General features: G+C 41.6%; 1 protein-coding gene and 1 non-coding gene across 2 annotated transcripts in view; one reads left to right on the top strand and one right to left on the bottom strand.

Annotated features, from left to right (window-relative positions):
• Positions 1-15130, top strand: part of MAOB (monoamine oxidase B) — a 103477-nt gene that overhangs the window by 18104 nt on the left and 70243 nt on the right. The window lies entirely within an intron of this gene.
• On the bottom strand, positions 11501-11606 carry LOC116583784. Its single transcript, XR_004282893.1, has one exon. It is a non-coding gene; the product is annotated as a U6 spliceosomal RNA (small nuclear RNA).

Genomic DNA, 15130 nt, shown 5'->3' with positions numbered 1-15130 from the left:
CGTTTGTAATTGAAGTAAATTATATAAATAGCATGTAGTTCATTTTATTTTTATTTGGTTTGATATATAGTTGACCTTGCGAAAACAATTCTATCAATGGGCCTGCATAGAATTTTTTTTTCTGAAATCCAGAGTGTTAGAGGCAATATGAAGGAAGATAGGTGTGATTTATAGACAGTTTAGGCAATTGTGTGACTCTGCTTTATTTTAGGTCTCTAAGAAGTATAAATTTATAACAAAAGTAAACCATTTATACAGCGAATTCTGGAAATAGTCTTGTAAATAAAACTACTTGCATGAGCTCATGACTAAATAAGATATTTTTTATACTACTTCTAGGTGAATTGTCTGGATGAGTAATTTCATTTTTTAAGTCCTAGCACCCAAAGCAACCTCTCTCGGGGCACCTGGGTGGCTCAGTCGGTTAAGTGTCCAACTCTTGATTCCAGCTCAGATCTTGATCTCATGGTCAGGCATTCAAGCCCCACACTGGGCTCCACACTGGGCATGGAACCTACTTAAAACAAAACAAAACAAAACAACTGCTCTTAGTAGTTTGGTGTATTTTCTTCCAGCCTTTTTTTGTGCATTTGTTTTCTTTATGTGTGTGTGTGTGTGTGTGCACACCTGTGCCACACATTTATCTTGATAGTCATATTCCAGACACAATTTTATATCTCACCTGATATAAAAACACAAGCATTTTTCACAATATTGCAGTCTTTCTGAACATAATTTAATTAATATTGAATAGGTGTGTCATAGCTTAACCAATGTGAGATTAGTGGACATTACATATTACATGTGAGTTATTATAAATGACATGGCACTAAAGATCTGTGGAATAATAATTTTTCTATGTGTGATATTATTTCTTAGAATTGAATCATGGAGTAACAGTTTCTGATTTAAAGAAATGGACAGTTTCAGGCTTTTGCCAAATTGTTTTTCTCAACTGTTTTACTAATGATTATTTCAGCCAGAATTTTCCCATCATATTATTGGTGGCATTTAATATCATAGCCTTCTTTTTTTTCAGTCTTGCAAACTGAGAGCAAAAATGGTATTTCTCAGTGTTTTAAACTGAGAGCTGAAAATGGTTGTTTTTCTTTTTTAATAACTATTCAAGTTGAAAATTCTTCCTAGGTCTATTATTCAATTATATTTTCTGGGAGGGCTATCTTTAGTTCAAAATTTTTTAAAGATTTTATTTATTTATTTATTTATTTGACAGAGAGAGAGAGAGAGAGAGAGAGAATGAGCGCACAAGCAGGGGGAGCAGCAGAGGCGGAGGCAAAAGCAGGCTTCCCAGTGAGCAGGGAGCCCAAGGTGGGGGTGATCCCAGGATCCTGGGATCATGAGCTGAGCCAAAGACATTTTTTTCCCAAGATTTTATTTATTTATTTGACAGATAGAGATCACAAGTAGGCAGAGAAGCAGGCAAAGAGAGAGCGGGAAGCAGGCTCCCCGCTGAGCAGAGAGCCCGATGTGGGGCTCGATCTCAAGACCCCGAGATCATGACCTGAGCTGAAGGCAGAGGCCTTAACCCACTGAGCAACCCAGGTGCCCCTCGAAGACAGATGCTTAACTCACTGAGTCACCCAACCATCCCCAGTTCACTTTTTTTCTTGACTTGTGGTTACAATATGGGGTGGATCCATTCTTCTTTTTGAATGAGCTGGTGTTTCTGTATCTGAACGGATAGGCAACTAATACTAGAGACATTTTAGCCAAGAGGTTGAAATGCTCATGATGCCCTTGTAATGCATGTAGTCCTCTGTGAGCCCCTCAACCCCTTTTAGTGCAGAGATCTCACACCCAGGGCTACGGCCATTAGCCACATGGTGATTCTGATACTGTAATTAAAATGGCCTAATCCAATAAGTAAACTTTCTTGAACATGCTTTCCTTGTGGTATTATTCTATGTAGAGTTTGTTTGGTGATTCAACAACTTTTAAAAAACTCTGGGGGAGGTCGGTGGTTTCAAAACTCACCCGTACTTAAGGTCACATGCAAATCTCTGTACACTTATGGCCACATCAACATACAGGAAGATAAATAAACACTGGCATTGTGTTTGGGTTCATTAGGAGAGACAGAAGGAATTGGTGTGTGTGTGGGGGGATCGTGGGCCTTGTAAGACGCAGAGCTAAGAATGAATGTGGAGACACTGTCACAAAGATCCAATACAGAGGAAAGGAGCCCCGGAAGTTAGGACTCATGGAATCAAACAGAAATTCAGAGGAAAGAAAAGGTACAGAAAAGCATGACATGACAGCATAGCTTTCCAGATTTAAAATCTGCTACTAAAGGCTTTTATTTATTTGAAAGAGAGAGAGAGAGACAGAGAGAGTGAGAGAGCACGAGCAGGGAGGAGAGGGAGAAGCAGACTCTCTACTGAGCAGGGAGCCCAACTCAGGGCTCAATCCCAAGACGCTGGGATTGTGACCTGAGCTGGAGGCAGAGGCTTAGCCAACTGAGCCACCTAAGCATCCCTATGCCACATCAGTTTTTGTGTAGAAATGCGTTCTGATGAAGCCACTGGAGTAAGTCCTTTGTGAAATGAGCCCGTCTTCATCCTTCGCAAATGAGCTCATTGACTTGTCTGAGTTCTTTCCCACCAGTAACCGTTATTTCTTGAGGAGACCTACATGCAAGGGGTTCTCTCAGATGCTGGGGATAAAACAGGAAACAATAGAAGTAAGACCCCCATCCTCACAGAGGTTATAATCCAATGAAGAAGGTCACACAATAAATAGCAATGAATCAATCAAATAAATACTACCTACTTACATACATAATACATACATAATACATACCTACCCACATACATACATACAAAGTACCAGCAGGGGTAAGTAGTCCATGAAACATAAGATAGAGGGAGTGATGGAGCGGAGTCAAGGAATGCCTCTGCCTTAGAGGTCAGGTAGAAGCCGAGACACGAGATGTTGAACATGTGAATATCTGGGGGAAGAATATTACAGGAGATGGGAACAGTCGGGGCAAAACCCCTATGTTAGGAACAAGTCTGACATGTTCAAAAAGTGGAAAGAAAATTAATATGGCTGGAGTGGCATGAGCAAAGGGTAGTACGACACGATAGGTTGGCGGGGATGAGGTCCTCCAGGGTCTTGTAAGTGAAGTAATGCCAGGATCACCTCTTTGCAATATAAGTCACTGGCAGATTTGAAACAGGAAGGTGTCATGAATTTGATGTTGTTTTAAAAGATATTCTGTGCATTGTAAATTGGGAAATCTGAGAAGTAGAAGTGGAAGCAGTTGCAAGGTTATCACAGTAGTCCAGAGGAGAAATGACGTCCTCTTACACCAAGGCGGTAGTAGGAGAGGTGCTAAGAAACAGTTGTATTCGGGTAGAATTGACCAGTGGGGGATCAGAGGGTGCGATGGTCAGGTAAAGAAAGATACGAGCCCGGTTCTTGAATTTTGGGCCTGAACAACTGAGGGCATTGTGGTACCATTACTGAAATGGAAAAGACTGGAAAAGAACCAGTTTGGGGGAGGGGACTTGAGCTCTGTTTGGGCTATGTTAAGTTTGAGATGATTACAAAATAGCTGAAGGCACTATGAAGTAGGAAATTTATATATCAAGCTTGATGGTTCAAGGCTATGGGATTAAGTGAGATCACCCGGGAATGCTTTTTTTTTTTTTTTAAAGATGTTATTTATTTATTTGAGAGAGACAGAGATAATAAGAAAGAGCGAGAGAGCATGAAAAGGGAGGAGAGGGAGAAGCAGACTCCCTGCTGAGCAAGAAGCCTGATGCGGGACTCGATCCAAGGATCCTGGGCTCAAGACCTGAGCCAAAGGCAGACGCTTAACCCACTGAGCCCCCTAGGTTTCCCTACCTAGCTATGTTTAAAAAAAAAAAAAAGATATCCAAGAACTGAGTTCTGGTGCTCTTCCAGCATTTAGAGGCTGAAAAGAAAAGGATCCAGCAAAAAGATCTGAGCAGGAGTAATGAGTCAGAGAGAAAGAAACTCAAGGAAGTGCGTGGCCCAGATGCAAAGTGAAGACAGTGGGTCAAGAAGGACGAGATCAGAAGCTATAAAGAGAACCGGTGATTTGAGGACGGAGACTTGACCGATTGGATTTGGAAATATGAAAATCAGTGGTGGCCTTGACAAGAGCAGTCTAGGAGGAATTTTAGGGGTGAGGGCCTGACCAGAGTCAGGTGCGGAAATAGAGACAATGCAAAGAACTCTTTGCAGAAGTGCAGAGGGGAGGGGCTATTGGCAAAAGGAGATGTTGGGTCACAGGTATTTTGAAGATGGGAGATGCCAGAGCAGGCTTGTGCCCTAATGACTGTGATCCAGGCTAGAGGGAGTGGGAGAAGTACAGGAGCAGCGGACCAAACCCAGGAGGGGACAGGATCCAGAGTGGGGGAGGGTAGGCTCCCTTAAAGAAGCTGCTCATTTAAGGCATAAGAGGTAAAGTAGCGCAGAGAGACAGAGGCGAAAGTGTCTGCATGCATTTATTGTGAAAAGATGAACGAGTTCAATAAAAAATGAAACCGAGTCATCAGCTACAGAGGGCTGGAGTGGGTGGTGCCATGTAGGGAGTTAAAGAAAAGGTATGAAATAGCCATTTTGGACAGTGGGAATGTATACCCTGAAGTTCAAAGGCATCGTTCATTGAGTTACATGAAGGGATCTGTCAAATCATTCACTGAATTGCAAGAAGGGATCTGTCAAATACAGCGGTCTTAATATTAGCCAAGAGATGTTCAAATATTATTTCTGGTGATGATTAATCAAAAGATACTGCTTAGATTGCACTAGGTGCGCGATAAAAATGTTATCAACAGAGAAAGAAAAATCGCTTTCCCTCCTCTCTGCTGTGGTCCGTGCACGTTCATCCAGCTCCTGATATAATTTATCCAGTTGCTTTGTTACAGGTTGAAAAGAAGGTAGTTTAAGACCGGGTCATTTTGTGTGTGTGTGCTGCACAGTTTGAAGAAATATTAAAACCTAGGAAGTTATGCTAATATTGTAAGACATGGTTTATAGATAAATCATCTTTACTGAATCAGAAGTTGATGAGATGTTATAAAAAGCCTTCAGGGTCAGTCAGTGTTTGTAGGGCGATGGAAGGGAAGGAGAAGTAGAGGCATAACCAGTTTCCAAGCCCAGCCTGCGTATCACCCCATAGCAATAGCAGGCCAAGGATATGCAAGTAATTTTGCCCACACTGTTTTTGCATCAACTCCTCCTGCAAGGTATCATCCTGTTTTAGAACCTGAAATTAGGAGGAATTCAGAAGTTCCTTGCCCAAGACTACAATGTCTCAGAGACCAAGGGCTGGGGCTTAATTCTTCCAATTTCAAAGCCAAGTACTTCCCAAAGATGCTGGACTCATTGATTTCCTGAACAGACATTGTTGGGTATTTACCATGCAACAGGCGATGGGCTGAATACCTTACATATTTTGCCTTAATTTCTTTTCACAACTACTCAGTGAGGTAGGGGATAAATATTTTTATACCTTTTTACAGAGGAAGTTGAGGTTTGAAGAAGGGGATAAATTTGATCATCTTACTAATAGCAGATGCAGAATATGAGAGATGTTATTTTTGCAGAAAGAGTAACATTTCCTTTTTTGAGGGTAATATGAAGCAATTTAACATAAGGAATTAAGGCAATTGGATTAGCAGGTGTTGGGGCGCACCCCTCAACATGGAATCTGGCTAAAAGTGCCTGAATTTGTTTTTGATTTGGGGTAGCTGAGCAGATGTCCTAAAATGAATGGGAAACTGGATCCCAGTTACAGACACCCCTGAAATAATTCTCCCAAAAAGCAACAGATATTTTGTTTTTCTGTAAATCTTTGCACCAGTGTTAATTTTTATGTGGCCGGTGCTCTTCTCATAGTGACTCTGACAATTGAATGCAGGATTTCTCACCGAGATTTAGACAGTAATTTTCCCTGAAAAGGATTGAATCTAATCGACATGTAAGTAATTTCATCTGCGCTCCTTCTGAGGCCTTATCTTCACAAACACTGCCAGCTTATTTTGGCTTTCTGTTAAGACTTTCATCAGGCCACAAGCTGGGTTTTGGCTGGACCTGAAGAGCTTTCAACCTATCTCTGATCTGTTGGTTTGCTGTAACAGGAAAAGCCTCTGGAATGGCATTGATGGGATGAGGGACCAGGAAAACTCAAGGATGAAGCCCTGGTTTTAGAGCTGACTCCTAGGTAGATGACTGGGCCCAAGTTATAAGCCAGAAAAAAACCCCTGGGAAAATGGGTAGATTTTGATCATTCATTAGTTTCAGGCTTGTCAATTATCCTTAGGTTGTAAATATGAGGAAAGCTCGGAATCTTCTTAGTGGCTTGTTGAAGAGCCCTGCATTGGAACAGGGAGGGCCACCATCTTTGAAGCCATGCAAAGAGCTGAGGTACCAGTGAGGACCCAGGAAAATGGTGCCGTCTGCTGAAAGCACATCCTTGTTAATGAGGTGAGGCCCAGAAAGTAGCTTATAGCGAGGTCCTGAGCTGGTAGCCCTCAAGCCGAGTCTTCCACAATTTGGGATGGCTTTCCAGTGTTTTAAAATTTGAGTTTTTTGCAGATTTTCACATAGATTTTTTTTTCACATAGATTTTTATTTATTTATTTGAGGGAGAGCCAGATTTTTAAATTTTTATACATTTTTATTTGAGATTTTTAAAAAAAAAATTATAGATTTTTTTTATTTACAGATTTTTATTTATTTGAGAGAGAGAGAGAGAGCCAGAGAGAGCATATGTATGTCAGAGAGAGAAAGAAAGAGAGAACGAGTGGGGGGAGCAGAGGGAGAGGTAGAAACAGAAGCAAGCTCTCCCCTGAGCAGGAAGCCCCATGAGGGGCTCCATCCCAGGACCCCGGGATCAGGACTTGAGCCGAAGGCAGATGTTTAACTGACTGAGCCACCCAGGTTCCCTTAAAATTTGATTTAAGTACTTTGGTTCAACACACACAGTCTTGATCTCTCCACAACCCTTGGCCCTGTCTCTTATGTTACATCTTCCCACTCACACTTTGCCTACTCTGCCCTCCTCCCCCACTGCTTTTATATTTTCAATCCTTGACTGGGAATGAAAAGGAAAGGCAGGATCTTGCCAGAACCTCAGTATCCATAACTGAGAAGCCCAGGCAATGTAACTTCCAGGGGCTAGCACTTGGGAGGTGTGAGGTAGAAGTAGTTTACCAGAGCATCTGGGAATGTGAAAGAAAATTCTCTGTAGCCACATCAGCAAGTACTTTTTTTTACTCAGGAAGGCAGAGGCCAGAGTGATACAAGACACGTTTTGGGAAAGTGCTTTTGGGCGGTTAGCTTTGCCTGGAATTCAGTTTTCTGTTGAGATAGTCAGAGAATGGGCAGCCTGTTTTAAGATGCTGGCAGGAACTTTCTGATGGGGGGGGGGATGCTGGTGGTAGGGGAAAGGCTCTGGATCCAATGCTTTCTATTTTAAAGGAAAAAACCCTCCACATAATTAAAATTTTAGTAAAATGAGACAAATAAGAGAAAATAGAGTGAAAGGACATAAAAGCTTGATGGAAAAGCTGCTATCATTGAATTTTTGAAACACCAGGATTTCAACAGGGTCTTTTATCAAAATTAAAATAGTTGAATATTTTAAAGGATTTAAAGGATATTAAAAATATCCTGTAGGGGTTTTTCTTTCCTCTTCTTTTCTTTTTGTCCCCTCCTCTCCCCTCTTCTCCCTTCCCCTCCCCTTTCCTCTCCTCTTCCTTTTTTTTTTTTTTTTTTGGAGGGCAAATTCCTGAACCCTAGGTGAGATTACCTACTCTTCCTGGTGCTGGAGGATGTATTTTGTCTCCGCAGTTGTAGGCTGCTGCCGGAGAAGCTGACCTTGGGCTGGAGGTGATAAAGCAGGAAGGGTTAGCTTCAAGGCTAACATGTGAAAACAGCTTCTAAGAAAACACGCCTTTGCCCTTTGCCCTATTCCTTCCCACCAGCACCGAGCAGCTCACACTCCCCGCAGGACACCGACCTTAAAGGTATATGCCAGGAGAGCCATACCTTTTCCTTTTTCTCTATTACTCCCTGCTTACCAGTTTGGAATTCCAGATACAAGGACCATTTGAGTTGAGTCCATTAAAACACAAAACAAAGAATGAGGACAGTAGCTGCGTGTTGTCTCCCTATTTTGGCAAGAAGAGTGACATGCAATTCCCAGTGACGGGCAGCTTGTGCACCTCTTAGCTCTGTGTCTGCCTGGAACCCCAGCCTCGCACTCCTGGTCATGTGTGCTGTGCAGTTCCAGTACGCATGGTCACGTGCGAAAATGCCGGATGCCGAGCACACATCTGTGTGCTCCGGTGTGGGTCTAGGTTTACACACTCTCAGGATGCGACTTACAGTCTTAACATGAGTTTTCCAGGTTGAAGTTAAAACAAAACAAAACAAAACCAAGAACAGGTGCCTGGTGGCTCAGTGGGTTAGGCCTCTGTCTTCGGCTCAGGTCATGATCTCAGGGTCCTGGGATTGAGCCCCACCTCTGGCTCCCTGCTCAGCGGGGAGCCGGCTTCTCCCTCTGCCTGCCACTCCCCTGGCTTGTGCTCACTGTCGAATAAATAAATGAAATCTAAAACAAACAAACCAACAACCCAGAACTTACTTGGCCTGTGACATTGAGGTCAATGTTTTAATGCTAGAACTGCTTTCTCCACCCCTCTGACTTCTGTTTGAAAGGGGTTGTAAAGACCTAAAAGGACACAGTTTCCCCCACACTCATTTCTGAATGGCCCATTTCTGGTTAAGTTCACACTCTTGGCTTGCCGCCATGTTTCCATCCCTCCTGGTCTGAGGGCCCAGAGACCAGGAGCACATGATCTGGCAGGCGAAACTTCTCGTATCTGAGCCGTGGGTCACGGCTCTTCCTTGGCTCAGAGAAAAGCAATGAGATTCTGAAGGCAGAATTTTTCTCAGGAAGTTGAATCGTTTCATAAATGGCGTCGACCATCATTTAATTTTTGAGTAGAGTTTAATGACAGATTTAACATTTGGCATTCTAAAAATACTACAGAATTTGTATGAAGCGCAGAAATTGTTTAACCTTGGCAAAGCGAATTTCTTAACTCTTATATCAGAAAGTTCCATTCCTCGCCTTGGTTCTAGGTGATTGACACACCCGGATTATTATTTACTGCTCTGTGTTGAATGCGGCAAGGCCTGTTTTTTTATTTTGCTGCTTACAGCTTAAAGGCTGAAACTCAGATCCTTAAGCTCTGTTACCAGGAGACTCACCCAGGGGCTGGTGCCCCATTTCCCAGGTCCTAAAATAGCGCAGCTGGCCAGCTTCCCTCCCTCTCCACCTAACCCCTGCCAAAACCCCAGGGCTCCTCAGCACGTAAGAAATGCCAGCCTGGCATGGCCATCTAGAGCTTTTATCGCCATGGTATCCCAAAGTAAGTTCAATGAGCAGTGCTGTTACCCTAATATGGAAAAGAAAATTTCCTGTGTGTATTAGTTTGTTAACGCTGCTGTAACAAAGAACCATACACTGGGTGGCTTAAGATAACAGAAGGGTATTGCCTGCAAGTGAAAACTCAAAAATCAAAAAGTGTCAGCAGGGTTGTTCCTTCTGAGCCCTAGGAGGGATAATCTGCTCTGTGTCTTTCTCCTAGCTTCTGATTGTTTATTGTGATCTGTGACAGTTTGCTGACCTTCAGAAGTTTCACCTTGACCTCTAGCTTCATCCTCTCATGGTCTTCACTGTATGTGCTTGCCTGTCACCAATTTTCCCTTTTTATAAGGACGCCAGTCATACTGGATTAGGTCTTACCCAAATGACCTCATTATAACTCAAAGATCTCTGTAACAACCCCATCTCCAAATGAGTTCCCATTCTGAGAGGTTCTGGGTGTTAGAACTTCAACATATGGATTTCAAGAGGGCGCAGTTCAACCCCTAACACCACACTGCCCCCAGATTCCCTCATCTCATTGTCCTTTGTCTAACTTACAAGACCTGAAAGGTAGCAGCCCACTTTCCCTCTTCTCCAAGACTCTAGCTGCAGCCCTGCCCCCAGGCCTTCCAGATTCCTGGATTTCCCTTCTCTTTTTGGCCTGCATTCCCCTGGATGATCCTTCTGCACTGCATGTCCTAAGAGAAGGAGGAGGAGGGAAACTTCTCTTTCCTATCTTGGTAGGATACTGTCTTTTTCCTTCTGTATTCCACCATTTTCCATTTTCTATAACTTGGTTGAACCAAGTACATGCCCACCCTCCCCAAGAAGCTCCCTTTCCAAATACATTGTAGTCACCATCTTCCCACCCCACCGTGGTGTCTCTCCTGCTAAACTTTGCCCTCTTCTAGAAGCAAGTCCTACTTAGACATCAGCTCCTTGAAAACATGCAGCCCAAGGACAATGGTATAGTTGAGAATATTTGATTTTTTGAGGGAAGAGGGGAGGAGGTTTATTTATTTTTTTATTTTGTTGTTTTTGAGAGGAGGATTTTCTGACAGACCTACCACCAATTGTAGCCACACTGAACCAAGTGGACTAGTGGCTTTAGGTAGTGTCTCCAAAAATATGTAAGGACATGTTTCTGCCCTTCTAGAAAATCACTTCCATCCACAGTCCCCCAATAAGTTATAGAGATGAAGAATTGACAGAAATAGTATCTCCTGATGGAGACATGCAGTACATTAATTAAAGTCTCTGACAAGTCCAGGTGAACAGAAACTGGTTTAACTTTGTGTATGTGTGTTTATTTTTATTTTATTTTACAGCAGCTTCATAGCACATTGCTAACAACCATCATTGCTTATTACTGACAACCACTGTTGATACAGGAAAGGTCAGCAAACATTTGTACTTGAACAGTGTTTCATCCATCTTTAAGCTGGGTAAACCTTAGTATTTTGCAATTAAAAATATATATAATCTAGGAAAATCCACACATTTCCAATTTCAAATAACCAACTTCATAATGGACAATGTTTTTTAAAACATTGAGATGTAATGAACACATATTCGTTTCAGGTGTACAACCCAATGATTCAATATTTGTATATATTACAAAATGCATCACAAGTCTAGTTAACAGCCACCACGTAGTTAGAAAAGCTTTTCTCTTGTGATGAGAACTTTTAAGATCTACTCTCTTAGTAAGTTTCAATATCAGTCTTGTATTATTAACTATAGTTGCCATGTTGTATGTTACATCCCTGAAACTTATTTATTTTATAACTGGAATTTGTACCTCCTGACCACTTGGCTTAAATTTCTTTTCCAGAGTTTTCTTATTATGAAAATTTTCAGAGAATTATACAGTCAACACTCACATACCAACCAACTGGATTCTATAGTTAAAATTTTTCTATTTTTGCTTTTTTCCATTGTAACCATCTATCCATCTCTCTCTCTCTCTCTCTCTCTCTCTATCAATCCGTCTTATATTTTGATGCATTTCCGAGTAGGTCACAGGTATCAGGACCTTTTCCCCAAAACTACCTTAGCACACCTATCCTTAACCAGCTTTGTTTATGAATTTGTGTGTCATCCCTGTGCAGGGGCCATACTAACCTCCTCTGTATCGTTCCAGTTTTAGTATAGGTGCTGCCAAAGCAAGCACTAATCAGCTTGTTTAAATCAGCATTTCCTTGTCCTCCATGAACACAAAAGTCACATGTGGTTGGTTTTTTTTTTTTAAGATTTTATTTATTTATTAGAGAGAGAGCACAAGCAGGGGGAGGGACAGAGGGCAGAGAGAGAAGCAGATTCCCCACTGAGCAGGAAGTGAGATGCAAGGCTCAATCCCAGGACTCTGAGATCATGACCTAAGCCCAAAACAGACGTTTAACCGACTGAGCCACCCAGGCGTCCCTAAAAGCCATGTGTTTGTTGGCACACTAATATGATTAATCTCATCACCTCTTGACACCTGCTGATGTCACCCAAATTTCCGCAGGAGAGCCTTTGGACGCAATGCTTTGGGGTTATGAAATCTCAGCTTATTTAAAATCATTGTCATGTCTCAGTTCGATTAATCACAGAATGGGAAGGACCAAATTTAATCCCAGATGAGGAAAACGAGGCCCAGAAGGTGAGGACTCTTGTCTAAGGTCAGTCATACAGCCAGGCTGAGACCTATTAACCTTAGAGCTTTTTCTACAGAATGGTGGTGTTCTGCCTTGTCCTTGAACCTGGCAGCATTCCACTTTGGTCATTGTAGACTGCTGTAGTTGACTTCATTCATCTTTGGGTCACTGGAGCATTTCAGGGGCAGACAAAGTAAAGCTTCTGGGCCGGGCTCCACACTAGGCTCCCAGAAGATGGAGGGGAGGACCAGACTTTGGCATAGATGAAGGAGTCCTTTGTAACTTCATTTCTTCCAATTACTTCTTACCTCTCACCCTGATTTCTTTTCCCTGGCCATGCCCACATTTTATCCTCTCCTTCCCAAATTCCTAAAGTTCATCATCTCGTTTTTCATGAAAAAAGGTTTTTTTTTAATTTATCGTATTTTATTTTTTTTATTATGTTCAGTTAGCTAGCATATAGTATATGAAATATACCAAGGTAATCTATAGTAAGCCTCTCACCCTCTTCAGGGCATTTGTAACACCTATTTCTTTCAGAGACTAGGCTCTAGGGAGTGGGTGAGCCAAAGGGTTCTGAATGATAGCTCTCTGATTTTATATTCCACCTGAAAAAATGTTTGTGATTCTAAAACTCCATAGGAGGGCTACTATCACAGCAATGAGATATGTCCTCCTCAAGTTACATTTAAGGAAACTATCATGGTATTCTGTGATTACCCTCTAAACTTAAAAAACAGGGTTGGGTTTTTTTTTTAGTATTTAATTTCTAGCATACTGATTAGATATATCTCAAGAAAATTGCTCTTATCAGTCTAAGATTTCTAGTGGTAACTATTGGTTCCATAGTACTAATCTCCTAAATTTTTGAGGATAAGTACATTTAACTCCTTGTTTTCTGCTACTGTTTTCTGATACAAATAGTATTAAAACATTTCTGGGGCATCTGGCTGGCTCAGTCAGCAGAGCACATGACTCTTGATCTCAGGGTTGTGAGTTCAAACCCCATGTTGGGCAGAGAGATTACTTAGAAATTCTTCTTTAATTTCGTCTGAAAATTCTGTTCTTGATAATCATGACTGTTGGGATCTCAATGATCATAACTTATTAAAGAACCCATAATTATTGAGTGGTTACTATTGATTGATTGATTTTAATTCCAGTATAATTAATGTATGGTGTTCTGTTAGTTTCAGTTGTACAATATAGTGATTCAACACTTGTATACATTACGCAGTGCTCATCACGATAAGTGTACTCTTGATCTTTTTATTTATACATATTTCATGGAATTTCTAAAAGGATTCAAGGCAGGTGATTTAAAAGTTTAGTTTTCTATAACAAGTCTGTGTATTATATTCTTCATTTTAAAAGCTGTGATAGACAAAGCTTTAATTTCTGGCTTTGCTTTTTTTTTTTTTTTTAATGGGCCTCCATACTGAAGTGAAGTGAAAACAAAGTTTGTCTACCCCGATTACAATACACAAAAGCTGTCCCGCTCCTTTCTAGCAACAAAGAGTAAAGACAAAAGCTTGCTTATGAAATAAGATTTATTCTGATTGCTGACATTTTAGGAGAATGTAATCATTTACATATAAAGCCATGACGAGGAAACAGTTTTTATGGCTTTAGACATATTCTGAAAGGCCTTGGAAGCAATCTCCTTCTGGTATCATCTGGAGAAAGGTTTCTATGGCAACCCACAAACGCTTGATGTTTTTTATTCTTTTCAAGAGCATTAATCATCCCACGGCCTGAGGCTTCAGTAAAGGTCCCCCTCATTTGAGAAGCGATTGTCTCTTGGTTTTCTGTTATATATTTTGTTTGTCTTGGGGAAAGCAGAGCAAAGAGCTACCAAAAAGGCTTGGAATCTATCTTTCTCATATTTGGCAGCAAGACGTGAATAGTATGGGCCTGGATGTTGTTTCTCAGTGATTGAAATGTTTGGTTTATGTGATGTTGTCTCTCTTTTCCCAAGAGTTGGGTTGATGTGTTCTCCGGAAGAAGTCAGTCCGTACTTAAGGAGGAAGAACCATTTGGCCAAAGCACTTAAGCAGTAGTTCAGGGGAGCTGACCTCAAGGACACTGCATGTGTTCCAGAAGCTTTCAGATCATCCTGTAATACGGGCTCAGGGCTTTGGGCACGGACAGGCTGCAGGTGTTTTTATCCCTGTATTCTTTCCAAGAGAATGAATGAAGATATATTTTAATTTTAAAATTTGACATGCTTTGGAATTTTTTTTTTTTTTAACACGGCCATTGTGTATTACAGGAAGTCATGCTACTAATGAAAAACACACAGGACCTAGAAACAGAACCGGATTTGAGATCTGGCTCTGATGTAGCTGGTTGTGTAAAGCTGAGCAAGCCCCCAACTCTGAGCCTCCAGTTCTTAATCTAAAGAATGGGAATAATAATGCCAGACTCACAGGTCATGTTAAGGACTGAATGTGTATGAATCTAGGAAACTACAATGCTATAAACTAGAAGGTGGTTAGTATCAGTAGGCTCTTTCTTTCCAACTCTTTCCCTTTGAAAATGTCGAAGTGGGGCGGCGCCTGGGTGGCTCAGTGAGTTAAAGCCTCTGCATTTGGCTCGGCACATGATCTCAGGGTCCTGGGATGGAGCCCCGCGTCTGGCTCACTGCTCAGCAGGGAGCTGCTTCCCTTCCTCTCTCTCTTCCTGCCTCTCTGCCTACTTGTGATCTCTGTCAAATGAATAAATAAAATCTTTAAAAAAAAGAATGAAAAAGTCAGAAGTATCCTTTATCGTTTCTTTTTTTAAAGACTTATTTATTGATTTGAGAGACAGAGAGAGTTGTGTGCAAGCAGGAGGAGAGAAAAAGAAAAGCAGGCTCCGTGCTGCCAGTGGAGCTTGACACGGGGCTCGATCCCATGAACCTGAGATCACCACCTGAGCCAAAACCAAGAGTCAGACACTCAGCGGACTGCGCCACCCAGATGTCCCCCTTTACCATTTCTGGGGCTACTAGAGGAAATCAGTTTCAGTGTGTGCAAATATTTTAGTTTCTTATGCTAAATCAAATATACTATATTTA

This window comes from Mustela erminea, chromosome X (assembly GCF_009829155.1).
Source record: "Mustela erminea isolate mMusErm1 chromosome X, mMusErm1.Pri, whole genome shotgun sequence".
Lineage (NCBI taxonomy): Eukaryota > Metazoa > Chordata > Mammalia > Carnivora > Mustelidae > Mustela > Mustela erminea.
The sequence above is the reverse complement of the archived record's forward strand: the minus strand, read 5'-3'. Positions and strand labels throughout refer to the sequence as shown.